We start from the raw sequence: 12,775 nt of genomic DNA on the forward strand, positions 1-12,775 counted from the left end.
GTTACGTGCTCATATAACGGGAAAACTGTAAAAATACCTGGAAAAAAAAAAACAGCCTGAGAAGCCTTAAATCATGTACAATGAAATGACCAAAAAACCAACAATTCACCATGTCAGTGATGAGAGTAAAGCTCTCATACGAAGGCCGTGTGTGGTGTTGCAAAGGCTGCATGTAAATGAGTATGTAGGAAGTTGTAGAAAGAATAAAATGTGTTTTAATGTCAAAAGAGATTACATGGCTCTTGGAACTCCTTTATACATGTTAAAGCCCAACCATGCTGCCTCAGTGATGTACACCGACTCCTTTCCCTGTCTCCTCAGCATCAGCGCTGCCTCAGTGAGACTACCAGACACGCAGACCACTGGGGTTAAGTGGAGCTCTGAGGGAAGAGTCCTGCTGTGATGAAAGACCGCAAATCCCATAAGCCACCAGTCTCCGAGCAGGTTGGCAACTCGGGAAGCTTTGATAGGAGATGTGGCTCTGTGTGTCCACTACAGATGGAATATTGGATGTGAGGAGAGAGGGATGTGAGAAGAATATCATACCGTGCTGAACAAGCTTAGGGCTGCAGACAGGTTCACACAATGGCATCTTTTCATATTTCATTCTTGAATTTTAAAATTAGTACCAAAAAAAAACACATTTAGTCGTTTTAAACAGACATCTTGAACTTTTTTTAATCCCTTTTTTTGTGTAATCATCAACATTTCTGCTTCAGTGTTGTGCATGTTCTGGTGTGTTTGTTCCATATTGTACATAACAGATTGTGTTGAAACTATTTAACATTGAGGCTGAGTTTGCTGCAGTTTGGACATGCATTAGCCAAAGGGCATCAGGGTTATGTTGAAGGAAACCACACGTCTTTATTTTCACAAAATGCATAAAATGAACACACCTTCTTAACACTGTGTTATGAAAGAAAAGCATGTAATGTGTTGCATCAGTGAGTTTTTGAGTGACTCTTGATTATTTTCTGTGTCCTTTTTTGTGGTAGTGACCAAGCGTAGCAGCAGGAGCCTCCACAAAAACAAGTCTGTGGCTACAGAAAGTAAAAAGCCTTTTTTTCTTTTTTCTTGTTTTGTAGAAAACAATAGTATCCGTGGTCAGTGACTAACGTGCTTTCTGAGCTCCACGCCATCAACAAGAAGGAAAATGGAGGTTTAATATGCTGCTTGTTGTGTGAAACAATCAAAACGACTTTCCTCTTGGAGTTAAAGTCTCCTTTGGAAATCTGCACATCGTTATGTGTGGAAAACACCAGATAGTCACTCATTTGTTGTTTGCTGCTCGTGGGAAATGGTTGGTGAGTCAGACAGTTTTTATTTTCCTCCAAGGCTTTTCCGTAAGGCTTCTTTGGAACATGTGAGGGAGTGTTATTTTAGTGGTTCAACCACAAAATAAGAAGATTTATATTTGACTATTTCCATTCATTTAAAATCCTTCTTGTTCACCATTTCTGAATACAAATCAACCAGAAGCTGCTTGAAATGGACAAATGGATGGAAGATTTCTCTGAAGTGATTTTCTGCCTCCAGAATCTAATTTTAACTCTGATTCTTCTTTGTTATAAAGGAGAGAATCAAAGTCAGACTTATCAACATCTGAAATATTCAGGGATGTTTTTACGGGGTTCGTGGTATTAAATGTATTGAACAAGATTAAGTAGTTTCTGTCTGGTTTCAGCAGTTTCAAGTAGTTGACAGTTACTGACAATACGACGCAGTTTCTATCTGCTTTCAGCAGCTTCAACTAGTTCTTGACAAGTTAGAGAAGTTTAAATGTATTGAACCCGTTTAAGCAGATTATGTCTGGTTTCAGTAGTTTCAAGTAGCTCTTGACAAGTTAAAACACTTTAAACGTATTAAAAAGGATAATGCAGTTTCTATCTGCTTTCAGCAGTTTTAATTAATTCTTGACAAGTTAGAGAAGTTTAAGAAGATTGCTAAAGTGCAACTGTAAGCAATCGAATGCATTTAAAGCCAGTAAATGAAAGTTTTTGGTCTGTTTGTGGAGTTTTTATGCAACAGTCACATCTCTTTTATGTTTATGACTTAAAGATCAGCCACGTCTGTGGTTTACTGCAGAGCAACTTTCCACATAATGAAATTTGTCTCCGTGTACATTCAGGCAAATCTAATCTACCACTGATTGCTGTGGATCCATCAAGTGTCACTTTGAAAGCCAAACAATCTTTGACTCAGCGGCCTTCACAGATAGTTACGACTGACCTGATAGCAAAGACTAACTTTGCCTCCATCAAATTCTTCAAACAAAAGCTGCTCATTTGAGTACAAAAGCTGGATTATCCAGTTAATTCCTGTTTCTCTAGATGAAGATTCATTTCCCTGCAGACTGATAGAGCAAAGAATGAGTTCAGACCACAGCTGAGAGGCATGACTGTCTGAGCTTTGTATTTGAACAGCAAACTACACAGCAGGGGACCCAATTTCCAGCCTGCAGGCAAGAAGGCTAATCTCCCAATTAACTATTAAATGTGCTCATTAAAAACAGCAAAGGCAAATGTCCTGGAATAATACGCAAAAAACAAATACAAAAGATGTCTTTCTCGTACATTCTTTGAGGCAAGCAGCGTGAGTCGAGCAGCATTACTACTGTATGAGCAATCAGGGAGTCTTTGAAGTCGCTGTTTGCAGTCGGCACCAGTTGTTGTGTGTGCCGTTCTTCACGCCACACTCGGTTCCCGCGGTGCTGCATATTATACTTGAGTGGGTAATTTGTTTGATTCTTAGAAATTAACTAAAACATTCTCACCTCAGGATGCTAAAACTATGTTGTAGGAAAGCATCAGCCAAGCATTTTGATAAGAAATGCTCGCTCTTTTTCCTTCCTGTAATTGGTAGATTTACTATTGCTCGAGTGAACATGGAAGAAGGTAATGATGTATTACAGGATGCCATCATTTCAGTGTGCAAATCTACGTATTATTCACTGAAAACCTATTGGGGAATAGTTTCCTTTAAAGCCCAGTTAGTGTAAGCAGCTAAGCTTGAAATCCCTTAACAATGACCAGCAATGCTGCACACAAAAGAACATTATCACAGGGTTAAAATGTTATACAAGCTCCCACAGAAGAACGGAACTGAACAGAGTTAAACTAAAGAAGGCGAATAGCGTTTCTCTGTGCTTTTATTTGAACTTTGTGCCTTTAAGACAGGTTGGTCTCAAGTGTGCAGGCAGGGCAAGTTTATTTGTGTAGAACATTCGCTGCACTAGACAACTCAAAGTTCTTCGTATAAAACATGAAAAGCATGACGGACAGTTTGAAGAAAGCATTTAAAACCAGTAAATGTGAGAAAAACTTTTTTTAAAATCACAATAAAATCATAAATTAAATGTTTAAAATGAAACAACATATGTTTACTAGCAACAGCTGCACAAAATGCTGCACAATATATCAAATCCTCCTCCTTCCCTTTCGGCTTCGTCCCTTTGTCAAAGAGTCGCCACAGCAAATCCTCTCCTTCCAGCTACCGATGTGGGACAGAAGCCGTATTTGCACGTTTTTGTTGGCACGTTTCACTCCAGGAGTCCTTCCTAATGCAGCCTTTGCATTTAACACTGCACAGTCACATAACAACGTAAAATGCAAAAAGAAATGAATATAGTTAAAAATTAAAATAAGATAAGAAAAATAAAAGGATCCAATGAGAATAAATAAAAGCAAAGAAGATCAATTGTCAAGCTGAGTGTAAGGCTAAGAAGTAAAAGTTGTAAAAATGAAGAGTAAGAGAGCCCGGCGACCGGGCGATGGCAAGCTGTTCCACTGATTAGCCACACTTACGGAGAAAGTCCTGTTCCCTTTGAGCCTCTCTTAGCCTCGGGGACGACAAGGAGCAACTGGTCAGCTGACCTGGGGGAGCATGAGGGAGTGAAGCGGTGGAGAAATAAGATGGAGTTAGACCTTTAACAACTTTTACACCAACCAGAAGAATTTTAAAATGAACTCTAAAGTGCACTGAGTGAGTCCTAAATGGGGGGGATGTGTTCCTGTTTTCTGGTTCCTGCTAAAAGTTAGTGGGCGGATTTGATGCATGGGTTTATGACAAAACAATTGTTTTTATCCTGGAATTTAAAGTGTCTAAAGGAATATCTCAACAGGCTTTTTTTCTGCTTGTTTGCAGCGTAACAGCTAAATCCTGGTTCTCCATGTACAGTCTGAACTCTGATCTGGACTTGTTGACCAGAAACTTTAGACCTAAGAATTTGTTAGGTATATGAATATTTGAGAAATAAACTTTGATCTCTGGACCATGCATGACACAGCGGAGACATGTATAAGAGTTACGTGCTTAAACCACAGAAAGTCTGTTTTTCTTCCATTGAAATGAATCAAACATGTTGACATGTCCGTGTCTAAGAGGCCTGTTTGGATGCGATGAGGATGAGATGTTTAACCCAAGGCAGGAGTAAAAGGGTGTATCTAAAGATCAGCTGGTCTTCATCAAATCTTAAAACTACGTAGATAAAACTTCAGATGTGAAAATGACCTTATTATCAGCTAAGTAGGGGGTTTTAGGTGGTCTTTTAGTGGTTTTTGTTTTAAAGTTGCTGGAAAGGAAAAGGAGCAGAGATGATGGGTGATAATGTGCAACACAGGGGCTAAATTTTCACTAACTGCATGGAGGAGTTTTAGTCTCTGCATGTGATGTCTGCACAACTTGGCACCCTCGCTGGCTCATTAGTCAATCAACAAAATCAACCTGCAGAAGCAGTGTGTTACAAAACAGATACAGCCTCACAGCTTCACTCAGGCTTCTGGAGACGGTTCGGTTTGAAGCATTCAGGTGTGTGTTAATACAACGCCGAGGGGGAAAGACATCAGCAATGAGTTGAGAGAAGTAGAATATACCTGGCCGTACACATGGAAAATGTTTCAGGCAGAAACTAATCTTCCCAAGAGTCTAAAGCTGAAAACACCTGTTCAATATTCTTAAGTTAGTTTTGGTTGTATCTAAATTTTATTTATTCATTGCAAGCTTAAAATTATTGTTTCCAAAAATAAAAATAATGGAATAATGAAAAAAAAAAAAGGGAATAAAAAGAGGAAAAATTACAAATATAGAAACTAAGAAACACCTAACTTAGCTTTTTAGCCCGAGTTCAGCACCTGTAGCTAAACGTGGGACATGCAACGCTTCTCTTAAAGTGGGTTGTTAGAATAATCATGATCCTCATGTTGAAATGAGGGAAATGTAAAATGATGCTTTGCATTGGAGTAAGCAAAGCTGTTAAAAGCTGAAAATAGCTTCCTGACCAACTCAGAAAGGCCATACTGCATCTTTAGCCAGACTCTCAGTAAAAGCAGCTACAAGTAATGCTTTTGCACAAAAACACGTCGAGCTTTAGGAGGAGTATCAATTATTAATGTGCAACATCACCTTGATTTAAAAATGTATAGGTAAAAAACTTACAAAAAGTGATTTTATTACTTTTAATTGTCAGTTTTTTGTCATTGTTTGAAATTATTTACAGTATAATACTTAAGTTGGTCAAGATTATTGTACATTATACAGATGCAAACATGTTGTTGACCTGACCTGAAAAATAACAACATAAACTGAAAAACAATAATAAACGAGCCATCCAGGAGGACTGTGTGCATCTTTCTATATAATAAGCATGTCATAAAACTATGAAGGAGGCCAGTCCTACTTTTTATCTTAACTGAAGAGTAAAATACAAATTGGAAAACATCTTAAATATCAGGACATCTCATAACATAAATATAAGGAGGTAACAAACATCAGCATAAAAGACTGGACATTCACTTAATGTACAACATTTCTGAACTAAATTTGATTTATAATTAGAAAACAGAAACAACTTAACTGTACCTTTGTTTCGTTTTTAGTTCTACATATTCTTGTCTATTTTAATCACATCACAGAGAATGTATCCATCTGTCTGCTGTATCTACACACACACACACACACACACACACACACACACACACACACACACACACACATATACATGATGTGTATGTGAAAAAATGTCGTTATCTCAGAGGAAATTGGAGCATTTTTAGTCCTGCAAGACAAAACATAACAGTTTCAGCAGTCAGTCAAATGATCAACAAGAAAAGCTTAACCAGAAAAGGAAAAATAAATACCATAATTTGGTTTCTGTGGTCTGAAGCACAATGAGCAACAAAATATGATCTTCCAGTGATCTCCTCTGTTGATGCTGGATGCCATGTTTCTGGGAGACAAATGGGTTTCCAGTTAATGAGCTCCCAGCTGTTGGATGTCATAAAATTCATTTCCAGAGATCATGAATTACTGGCAGAGCTTTGGGTTTTGCAGTTTATATTGTTGGCTCTCTTTCTCAGTCGTCAGCGTTTGGTGCTGTAACACATTTGTATGAAATGAATAAAGACTGGTCAGCACAGCGCAGTGAGGGAAGTAATATTTCTGCATTACAGGAGTTACTGGGAATGGAATTTACCCCACACCATGCTACAAATAGTTTCTCTCCAGTTGTCTTCTTTTTTTTTTTGCAGTTTGAATAATTGATTCCAGTAAAATCAATATATAAAAAACACATAAGCTTGATTCGGGTTTGAAACAAATAACTTTTACACATTTACAGGATATTAAAATTTAGCATTTTGTCAAAGCCCTGACATCTCCTTCAGACACTTAAGGTGTCTTTAAATTAAATATGCCAATTATTATTATTATTATTATTATTATTGTTGTTGTTGTTATTATTATTATTATTATTATTAATAATAATATTAATATTATTAATAATAATAATAATAACAACAACAATAATAATAATAATAATAATAATAATAATATAAAAATGATAATAATAATAATAATACACGTTCTTTGTGGGCATCTTTCTGGACACTCAAGGTCATGTTACAAGAGCAAATCAATAAATACACATAAATAAAAGATGCTTAAAACAATAATAATCAGAGACGGTGTAAAATGTTACAGGGAATACAAATACAAAAAGTTACAGTAGTAGCAGTAGAATAAAGAAATAAGCAAATATTCTGTGGTGCTTGTGGTAAATGTCTACTGACATGCAGACAGAACACAAAACACTGCAGTACCTTTAGCATTAATTTGTAATAACTGGGGGTCCTGACACTTCACTTCACTCTCACTTTCTATGAGATGATTTAGTTAACAACCAATTCTACTTTTTTAATCAGTTGATGTATATCGAGACAAATTAACATGGTGATAAAACAACTGTTGTATTGGTTTGTAACAGCTAGCTTGTTCAACGCTAAACATACCAACCATGTTTGAACATTTGGCAGCATTTCTTTTTTTCTTAATTGTCCGCTTTCTTTGTGCCCCTTCTCGAGTTCTTCTCCCCAGTTCTGACAGGGAGCTGCATCCACTGGTACATAATCACAAGGGTTCTAAAGTTTCTGACTGGTTCAGCCTCGTGTCAGTTAATCACACAACCAATGGGCCGCAGATCTACATAGTTCACAGGCCACAGACAGGGAAAAGGTTTTGTGTTGACTGTTAGGATGAATGAATTAGTAAAGCACAGGAAGCACAGCGAGATGCGGTGGTGTTTAAAAATGTTTGCATGTGGCCCTGCTAGTTAATCTACTCAGTTTTCTGGACCTGTCAGACCAATGATCAGACCAATGACCAACTCTTTTTGTATCAGCTCCAAAAACATATAAGAATCAATAGACAAACCCTTCATTAGTCCTTAGGTGAGAAGTCCCTCTGTTACGTGTGCCGTGGTCAGCTGTTTTACCTTACCGTTTCCAGCTGGGTGTCATTATGTCTTTTATATCCTCTGCAGCGATTGGCTGGAAGGGCGTACTGGGGTGGATATAAGGAAGGAGTGTGCACTGCCAACCACTCCACTGGTTACTTTTGGTTGTTTTGAGTTGGGAGTCTTTGGAAGTCCAGTTTTCGGTTTTGGTTCTTTGGTTTGATCCTCTGTCTGTTTGGGGAGCAACTCAGATCCTACGGCCCATTTTGTGGCTGGTTTGAGACCATTCCCTTCTTTTGGTTATTTCGGCCGTGGCTCCCTTCTTCTTTGGTTGCCGTGGTTTTCTTTTAAACTTTTGTTAAATGTTGCTTGTTGGCGGTGGTCTCTCTTATATGTTATGGTTCAAATTCTTGAGCCGTATTATTGTTTTGTTTAGGAACCGTAACATCCACCAAAGAGTATACTTTCATACTAGCCCACAGGGAAAATGCCCAGTATACCAAGGGTCGGTCCATCCCTGCAGTAGTGCATTTGCACTGCAACACTGTTTGTGTGGAATTACATGAGATTAAATCATGCAAAGAACAACAACAAAAAAATATGTTGCCATCTTGTTTATGCCTGATTGCTAAGCAAGCATTATCAATGCCCAAACCTAAGAGAGTACTTCTTTTTTTAAAAACAAAACTTATTATTGTAGCTTAAAAAAAAAATAAAAAAAAAAACCAACCAGAGACCCTGAAACAATGTAGAAATATTTCCACTGAAGAAACGAATCCGGTAATCTTGATAAAATCCTGGCATCTGTTCTGCACCCCGTCCTCCTCCTGCCAACATAACTGCAATTTTATGACTCTTTATAGCTCCTCAGTTTAAGAAAAGAGTCCATGTGTCCACCATAAAATAGAAAGTGATATTTTCATCAGGGTGTCGTGTTAATTGCACTTAGTTTCAGTTCAAAACATGTCGCATACTGGGCTGTTAAAATAAGTGCACTTATAACTGTAAGTATCTCCGATGTGGTTTGCACAGAAAACACTGCTGTGGGGTTGTTGTTGTTTTTAAACAGGAGGATTTTAAATCCTAGAAAATATATAACATCCAGCATTGCAAGTTTTATTTACACAAATACACATTGTCATTTGGTCAGAGGCCATCTTACTCCAAGCTGCAGAGGACAACGTTTGCCTGAAAATTCTCCTCTAAATGACAAATTTTATCCAAACAGTATTTATTAGTTGAGGTAATTTTATTTTCCGTGACACTCTATCCTCAGACAGGACCAGACAGGATAAGACAGGGGACTTTTCTACATGCAACAGAAGACGTAAACTATATATGTAGGTCATTCCTACCAAGACATGACAAATTGGAGTTATGTAAAACACGGACACAGAGGTGTGTGTGTGTGTGTGTGTGTGTGTGTGTGTTTGTGTGTGTGTTGGGGCGGGGGTCCAATATAGAAAGAAAGAAAAATAAAAACTGTCTTTACTCTTTAATTTAAGAGCACTTTTCTGTCTGTAGTGACCCTGCCTCAAGCAGCCGGGGGTCAGCTTGCAGTCAGTGTCATAAAACTCAGAGGCTGTCACTGGTCTGTAGGCTTTTGAATGACCCTGACAACCCTGCAGGCAAAGCTAAGCAGGTGAAAGGGAAAAAAAAGAAGAAACACACCAAAAAATGACAAGGTGAATCAGTCCCTCCATTGTTGCAGTCACCTCAAGCAGCTTACAAAGCCAGACTGACAGCAGTTTACCTTGCTGAGCCTGACATGTCTGTCATTCCACTGTGAATTCCAACCCCGATGTTGCGACACTGCTACAACAGTCAAGTCTCTCCAGCACTATCAGTGACAGCACGTCCAAAACCTTGCCTCTGCTTCCACCCTGTAATAAGTGGCTCCGACATACACTGCTGCTGAATAGCCTGTCTGACTGATCCTGCAGCATGTGGATTGTAAAAGCAGCTGACTGCACTGCATTTATAATAATTATATGTATGTGGGGTAATTGATGAGAGCAGCAGATAGGGTGATTGTGATTTGAGTCAATGTATTCAGATGCTGACATTAGTGAGCTTTGTAAACAAGGAGGCATGCGTGTGCTGAAGAGTTTGAGCATTAATGTCAGGAATAAGTAAGTAAGTACATTTTATTTATACAGCACTTTTCAAGCACAAATATAATAAAGTGCTTCAAAATAAAAACAATGAAAAAACAGCTTAAAAACAATATAGAGCAGAGAAATATAAACACAGATATAAAAAGATAAGCTATCCCTGTTGCTATGGTAACGCTTCAGCTAAGTTGTGACATAAAGGAGGATTGATGAAGCGGCACTGAAGTACGACAACAAATTGATAATAGCACAACAAAAAATGATCAAATGCGACAACAAATTAAAAAGCACAATAATCAATAATAAAAATTTAAAAAATGCAACAAATTAAAACACACTCACAAAAATAAACATGGAGACTAATTAAAGATACACACAAAAAAATTGAACATTATCACAATTTAACAACAAAAAAAAAAAAAAAAATCCAACAAACATTGGACCCATTGACATCAACCTTTGGGTTTGAATCCTGCTCTGAAAGTCTGCTTCGTTTTGGAGAAATGTGAATTCTGATTCGGATCAAAGAAGCGGCCTTGGTCCGCCTACAAACGCAGATCTTGGTCCACAGGAAGCAGAACGCAGATAAAGTCACTTCCTACATTTGGCTTAGCATTGCATTGTGTTGAGTCTTCTGCCTTGTCAGTTGTTCATACTGCGTTCATTGTTGCAGTGTATTTCATGGATATGAAACTATACATATCCACCTAAACATGGATATGTATAGTTTCATATCCATGTTTAGGTTGCAAGTGGAGGAGACAGTTTTCTTCTTCATGTGCGTCCTGTTCTCTCTTTTGCTAGTACTAGTGCAGCGCCACCTTTGGTGGGAATGGGGATTTATTATTCTAATGGTTTGACTCGTTTGGCCAAAGTGCAGCTTGAACGCGATCTTGGTCCACATCTTTACTCCCTCCTTTAACTAAGCTGGGTCTAGGGGAATCTGATGTGAATGCACCTTAAAAAAAAAACCACACAATCATTGATTAGGCGGCTGCTGTCGCTGTCGTCCATCATCTCGTCCACTGGTGCCTACTTCCTCCACTATATAAAAGTAGTTATGTGTTTTTGTCTAATTTGTTATTGTACTTTTTTTTTTTTTTTTTTTTTTAATGATTGTCATGTTCAATTTATAATTGTGCTTTTTTTTCTTTTTGTTTGTTTTTTTTACTTGTGTTTCTCAGATTGTAGTCTGATATGGAGCCAATGTGAGTACCTCCAAACTGGAGTTATGTGAGTCCTTCAGTGTGTGTTGATTAAATGTCTGCCAGCTGGATTCTGAAGCACCTGCAGGCAGTTCAGAGGTCAACTACTCAAACCTGTAAACAGATCATTACAGTCATCTAAACCAGAGGAAATAAAGTTGTGAATGATCATTTCCATCTCCAGCGACGTAAAAATGGTTATTTCTCAGCTGACAAAAACAGGAGTTAATCAAATTATTTAAACTTTGGTCCAGGTTAAAACTCTAAGTCATACAGACACCAAGATTACATACAGAGGGTTTTAGTGCAGAAGAAAAGATTCAAGCTTCTCTGATTTACTTGCAGCAGAGGCAGGTGGAGCAGAGATGAGGACATCAGTTTCATCAGTATTTATTTTATTAATGTTATGACACTAAATTCCAATAAGAAGTTATTTCATGACCCCTAACTAAAGTCAAAGCTTTTTGACTACTTTTTGACCAATCAACAAATGGCAAAACATAAAAACTAGTTATTTTAGTCTTTAGTGTAGCAACAAATGTTAGCCTTTCTCTGTTTGTATTTGTCCAAATAATGAATGTAAAAGAAGAAAGGCTTGTTGTGCCTCAAGCTAATGGATCCTGTTAAAAATATGCAGCCCTTAATGACATTGTCCAACTATTTGCACCTTGTAAAGACTGGACTTATGGGATATCTCTGTACACACTTCATATATTAAGTATAAAGTTGTTAAATCATTTACTCTTTATATATTATCTCTGTCTATGCCCTCCTGCTGATTCCTTTTCACTGTTAGTTCACAAGGTAAAGTGGTTACAAAATATCATGTAGAGTTCTTTTCTGAGACGGACTTTTTCTGTTTTTACGACTATGTGGACAACAATGGCTTGTTAATACAGAACACAGGGGTGTAACCCTTACCAAAACTGATTTTAAATACGATACGGCAAAATTATTATTAACTCAAAATCAAAGGCTCATACGGTGTCCCCATTTTGGAAGCTTGTCAGTATTTATTGAGAATTGGTCCAGTTACTAGTTCCTGGGTATGTTAGGAGTCTTCTTTTTAGGTGCATTGTGATGCATATGTGGACAATGCAGAATCAATGTACAAATGTTAAATCAATTCCTTAACTGTTAATCAATAAAAAATCTGTCCAAATTAAATGACTTTCTTCAATTTGGATTGGCTCCATCACTTAGACAGTTGACAGCCTCGCCAGGTTCTGAGGTGACCAATTGTCACCATTTGCCCCAATGAAAACCACCTTTTGTACGACGGAAAATACAGAATTTCTCAATAACTGTTATGTTGTAATAGTTGTTAAACATGAGATGAGACTTGTTTTTCGAATATGTTGCAGATAAATTGCAAAACAAACATTGGTTTATTGGTTGACAGAGTTAAACCGTTGCAACAGGTATCTTATATATATTACTAACCTAAATATATATTAACCCTCTAAGGTTACTGTAATGCCACCAAACTTTTTCTGAAGTTTATAAGTGTATTTGACACGAACACACACAGACACAAGATGTCTTGATTGATCACAACTGTCATCACTGCATGACAGCTATGTTCAGTTTGTCTTTGATTATTTGCATGATCCGTCTCATTGACACAAAAATAAATCCACTGATACTCGATCCCTCTGACATCACAGTAGTTTTAATGCTGATAGGCGGGTACTATGTAAATTATTTACTGTCGTTAAAATATTTTATAT

The sequence above is a fragment of the Telmatherina bonti genome (assembly GCF_933228915.1).
Source record: "Telmatherina bonti genome assembly, chromosome: 7".
Taxonomy (NCBI): domain Eukaryota; kingdom Metazoa; phylum Chordata; class Actinopteri; order Atheriniformes; family Telmatherinidae; genus Telmatherina; species Telmatherina bonti.